The sequence below is a fragment of the Theropithecus gelada genome, chromosome 17 (assembly GCF_003255815.1).
Source record: "Theropithecus gelada isolate Dixy chromosome 17, Tgel_1.0, whole genome shotgun sequence".
Classification (NCBI taxonomy): domain Eukaryota; kingdom Metazoa; phylum Chordata; class Mammalia; order Primates; family Cercopithecidae; genus Theropithecus; species Theropithecus gelada.
In genome coordinates, this window is record NC_037685.1 from 62,366,446 (window position 1) to 62,372,445 (window position 6,000).

A 6,000-nucleotide genomic window follows, 5' to 3' on the forward strand; every position below is an offset into this window, starting at 1 on the left:
AGCTGATCTATAAGTTCCATGGAAGATGGCAAGTCTTCACAGCTGAAATAAAGGCTGGATCTCATTCTATGGGCTCATCTTTAGCTATGATTTCTTGCAGAAGATATTGAAAAATGTGGCAATGAAAGTTACCACAAGCATCAAACCAGCCCTGTTTAAATCTGGAAAATAGTTATCTGAGGCTTGTTACCATATGATCATGAGAGCGTTTCACCATGGATTTCTGATCACAGATGTGGCACATTATTAAAATATCACTTTTACAGTCACCCTAGAGGCTAGGGTTATCTGAATATGGAGAAAGAAACAGCTTGTGGAGCTGTTGTATAAATGAAATTACTAGAAAGTAATGCACTCAATTGCATATTGGCTCGGGGGGTTATTCTTATTAAAATGTTTAGAGAGGACTTTCTGTTCATTTCGGCAGAATTGCTCTTCAAATTAAAAATTTGCTTGACACACTAATAGACCACAGTCCCAAGAGGAGCTTATCCTTTTTTCTTCTTATCCTTGCTAAGCACTTAGATACTGTGCTGATAGGTAGCGCATATTGTCTGCATGAAGCTTATGCGTTAACAACGGCGAGCTGGCACACTCTTACTTGGCCTAAAAGAAATCAGCACAGGCTTTAAGGAAATCAGATGATCTACCTAAAGGAACACAACTCGGTCTCTCTTTTGACAATTGTTGTAAACAAATTTTAATGGAAATTTGCCTTAATTGTGAACAAGTTACTGCTAAAATGGACTTGCTGTTAATGGACTGGAACTCATTGCATAAACAGAATGAAATATAAGCCTTCTCAGGATTCACACTTATAAAAAGCCATTCAGCCAATCAACAAGAGGGCAAAAGCACAAACATTTGATGCATAATGACTTAATTTAGTGCATATGCATTTGAGTCCTCAATGTCAGCACTATGGCAACCAGAACATGGCCACAACAAGTGTCTGGAAATGTCTATTCTTACCTGGACCCAGCAGGCCATGCCCCACTGATTATATAATCTCCCTCTCCCCTTGTTATGGTCTGAATGCTTGCATCCCTCAAAAATTCATGTGTTGGAATCCTCCTAACCCCCAAGGTGATGATATTAGGAGGTCGGCCTTTTGAGAGATAATTAGGTCATGAAGGCAGCATCCTCATGAATGGGATTAGTGTCCTTATAAAATAGGCCCAAGGGAGCTCATTCAGTCTGTCCACCATGTGAGAACATAGTAAGAGGGCACCATCTATGCACCAGGAAATGGGCCTTTTCCAGACAGTCTGTCAGTGCCTGGATCTTGGACTTCACAGCATCTAGAACTGTGATAAATAAATTGCTGTTGTTTATAAGCTACCAAATCTATGGTATTTTGTTATAGCAACTGTAATGGACTAAAACACTCCCTAATTATATTTAAACTTATCAGTGCACTGGGCAGTGACGTATTAAAAGAATGCTCAACGTAATTGACACCATAAGGCTGGATGATTCTTGTAATTTTTAGCCTCAGAGAAAGGCTGGGGAGAGGAGTCAGGGGAAAGGAGGTGGTGTGTGTGTGTGTGTGTGGTACAGTAGATGCCTGCTGAGAGAGAAAGAGCTATAATAACATTCTGTGATTCAGCTGACACATCCTTTCTGTGTCCCCTTCAATCACCTGGGTTAATGGGGACCTCGCTAATGTCTGAACCTCATCTCATTTTAACCTTTTGTTTCAAAGCCTCTCTTTTCATGACTTCCCTGCCTTAATTTTTCCCGTATGGTGGGATTATTATTAAGACATTAAATGAGAGTGGACAGGCAGGCAAAGGAAGTGGGTTAGAGCGGGAGTAGAGCGTTGCCTGTGTACGTTTCTAGGCTGTTCCACTTCACATCAGTGAAAGATTCCCAGTTGATATTATCAAGAAACAAAGCAAATGAAATGCTGAGCACGGACCCCAGTCTTGGTGAAATGCTGAAAGAAAAGAAAGGAAAAAGAAAGTAGCTGTTATTTTTACCCTTCCTCCCACCCCCATGTTTACTACTCTTACTTCTCTTTTGTATTGTTTTGTTGGAAGCACAGCATCAGGAAAGCTCCCAGTATTGAGAGTTAACTCAGTGTTTAGTTCACTCAAACCTGAGAAAGGAGAAGAGAATGCCACCGTGAGGGCCAGGACATGAAGAGGAAAAAAAAAAACAGACAAAAAAATCAATATGAACTGAAAATGTGAAAGAAGCACTTTCCAGCAGATGAGTGATATAGATTACAATGTTGAGAGCTGTTTGTGTCCAGAGCTGTGTGCTGCACCTGCTGGGATAAACACTGGTCTAACAGAGGATCCTTGTTTCAAGGAGGCTACCTTTTATTTGGGGGGACAAAACCGTTTTTGAAAGATGGTCAGTGGTTCAAGCTACAGCATGGCAGACTCTCTAGTCTCCAGGAATCCAGGACTCCAAGACCTCAGAGGAGTCAGTGACTGCTGCCAGAAATAGTCAAGGATAGAAAGGAAGGACTTCACTGAGGCCCGGGAGAAGATTATGGAATGGGACTGAGAACAGTGACGGGGAGTAGAAGGGGGTTTCTGGGGGAATTGTGCCCCATGGTGAGAGCTAGAGGGTTCACAAAGCCATAGACTTAACCCAACACATCTCTCTTATCCTGGAGATAGGGCTTGTTCAATCTAACTGGATGGCTATAATTTAAAATGTGTAGGTATTATGACAAACATGGACATATTAGGTGATAGCAATGCAAAATGCATATGGCTTCTTGATATAAAACACAAGACTTGAAAGCAGCATCTTTGGCTGGGTACTACAGCCACCCTCCTCTGTCACTGAGGGAGGCTTTGGTGGAAAGGGCTGAGAGCCTCTAGACTGTGAACAAAAGTAGGTACATAAGAACAGTTGGAGATAATAAGTAAACCACTTTGACAGGAGTGAAGAATTTCCTGAAAGGAAGGTCCCTGAGTTAGGTTGTTGGATGCTTTCAGTAGAGAGTTGTTGAAAGTGGTGTGTGTGTGTGTGTGTGTGTGTGAGAGAGAGAGAGAGAGAGAGACAGAGACAGAGAGAGAGAGAGAGAGAGGAAGATAACTTGTGCAAAGCAGGTTTTAATAGAAATAATTTGGCAGTTTCCTAGAGGATAGTTTGACAATAAAAACCAGTCAGGCTAGAAACAGGAAACCAGCTGGAGACAATTGGTAGGGGACAATTTCAATGGTCTAAATGCAAGATGGCACCCAGACAAAGATGGCAGCTGACAGGATGGGAAAATAAAATGGAAGGTGTAACGTTATGAATGAACAGCAAACAGGAAGCAGGATTGGTTGACAGGGATCAGGGAAAGGAGAGAGAATAAGAGAGAATGCTTGGTTTTGAGTCTGGGTGCTGAGAAGACTCACGGTACAAATAAATCCCAACTGCACTCCTACCATATACCAGGCATATGGATAGGTGCTGGGCATCAGTGGTGATGAGACAGACAATGTCCCTTTCTTTGCAGAACGTTCATTGTGCTGGAGGACGGGAAGCAGTCAGAGGGGCAGCAGAAACACCAGAGCAAAGTAGGTCACAGAAACCCAAGGGTGAACAGTTTCGATTTATGGTTCTAAATAAATCATCATGGAAAATGAAAGTCAAAGGACATTGGAAAGTCATTTATAATAAGAAAGAAGAATACCTAAATGCATGATAATAACCGTGACCATGCATTTGTTACTTTCTTACTGTATGCCGGAAGTGGCACTGTGTGCTCTGCACGCTATATTAGTCAGGGTTCTTTGGTGAAATAGCACTGATAGAATTGATTGATTGCTTGATTAATTGGTTATGAGAATTGGCTCATACAATTATGGAGACTGAGAAGGCTCAAGATCAGCTGCCCGCAAGCTAGAGAACCAAGAAAGCGGTGGTGTAGATCAGTGTAAGTCTGAAGGCCTGAGAACCTGTGTGGGAGGGAACATCGGCATGGTATAAGTACCAGACAGGGTCTGGAGGCCCAAGAACCAGTAGCGCTGATGTCCAAAGGCAAGAGAAGATGGATATCCCAGCTCAGAGAAGGAGATAACTTACCCTTCTTCTTCCTTTTTTTTCCCTCAGTGAATTGGAGGATGCCTGCCCACATTGGTGAGGGCAGAACATCTATACTCCGTCTACTGATTAAAATGCTGAATCTTCTGAAAACACCATCACAAGCACATTAAGAAGTGATATTTAGGCCGGGCACAGTGGCTCACGCCTGTAATCCCAGCACTTTGGGAGGCCGAGGCGGGTGGATCACGAGGTCAGGAGATCGAGACCATCCTGGCTAACACGGTGAAACCCCGTCTCTACTAAAAATACAAAAAATTAGCCAGGCAAGGTGGCGGGTGCCTGTAGTCCCAGCTACTCGAGAGGCTGAGGCAGGAGAATGGCGTAACCCGGGAGGCGGAGCTCGCAGTGAGCCAAGATCGCGCCACTGCACTCCAGCCTGGGCGACAGAGTAAGACTCTGTCTCAAAAATAAATAAGTAAATAAATAAATAAATAAAGCAATATTTAACCATCTGTTTGGGTATCCCTTAGCCTTGTCAGGTTGACACATAAAATCAACCATCACACATGCCTTATCTCATTTAATTCTCTAATAACCCAATTAAGTAGGTAATATTAACTTTCTTGTTTTACTGGTGAAGACATTTGCCCAAGTTCAAAGAGCTAGGAAGTAGCATATCTGGGATCCAAATTCAGTCTATCTTATCTTAAAGCTGTTGTGAACTGACTTCGGCAAATAGGTCCATGCACAACTCTTGCATTCTTTTGGGTATATGATGGCACTTAGATGTTTAAGATGAATGAGAGTTAGATATGTCCTTAGATCTTGTTATCAAAAAAGCAATTCTGGAAGAAATTCTGCCAAACACAGACTGTTTTTGAAACAAACATTCCTTTAAAAAGCAGGCCCAGGAGAGTTCATGAAACTGTCAACTTGATGGATTCTACCTCCTGATGAAAGTTCCCTTGAGGCAGAAGCAACAATATTCCAGAGGTAGGACTCTGATACCCTAAAGTCAGCATTAGGCAACCAGAAATCCTCCTAACCAGTAGCTGGTGACACAACTGTCTATGGATGGATCCACAGTGCAGGCAGTGCAGACACTATTGGCAGGGACACAGGCCTCGCTAGATTCCTACTGCCTATTCAGCCCTGGTGCAGAGCACTCTGACAATATTTCATACAGTCACCCAGACTTGAATACCTTGAATTTTACCATTGAGAGCCTTTTTTTTTTTGAGACAGAGTTTCACTCTTGTTGCCCAGGCTGGGGTGCAATGGTGCAATCTTGGCTCACTGAAATCTCCGCCTCCCGGGTTCAAGCTATTCTCCTGTCTCAGCCTCCCGAGTAGCTGGAATTACAGGCATGCACCACCACACCAGGCTAATTTTGTATTTTTAGTAGAGACGGGGTTTCTCCATGTTGGTCAGGCTGGTCTCAAACTCCCAACCACAGGTGATCCGCCCACCTCAGCCTCCCAAAATGCTGGGATTACAGGCGTGAGCCACTGCGCCCGGCTGAAAGCCTATTTCTGGTATTCACACTGACTAGCAAATCTCTTATATGAATCAAAATCCATCTGTGATGCTCACTATGCTAATTTTCAAAGCCACAGGTGATGACTGAGTCTTTCTGATGGTACACCAGCCGGCCACCTGTGGAGGTAAAGTTTCCATTACAGCAACTTCATGCCTCTAGAGTTGAGGCTTCTACTAATACAAACTCATGATTCAATTCTCAGTGTGGAGGTATTTTAAAGTAAGTTATGGACATTGTAAAGCAAATCCATACTTTTAATGGTTACTCCATAAAATCTGTAATAGAGATTGTCCCTTTTAATTGATACAGATAAACTATAAAATACATATGTTATTCTTTTTGACCAGGGAAGCTTAAACTCACAGCACAAGCAGGAAAATAATGGCTCAGAATGACCAACCTTCATTATGGGCAAGGTATGGTGCCAAGTGTTTAGATATGTCTGTTCATTTAATCTTCAAAAC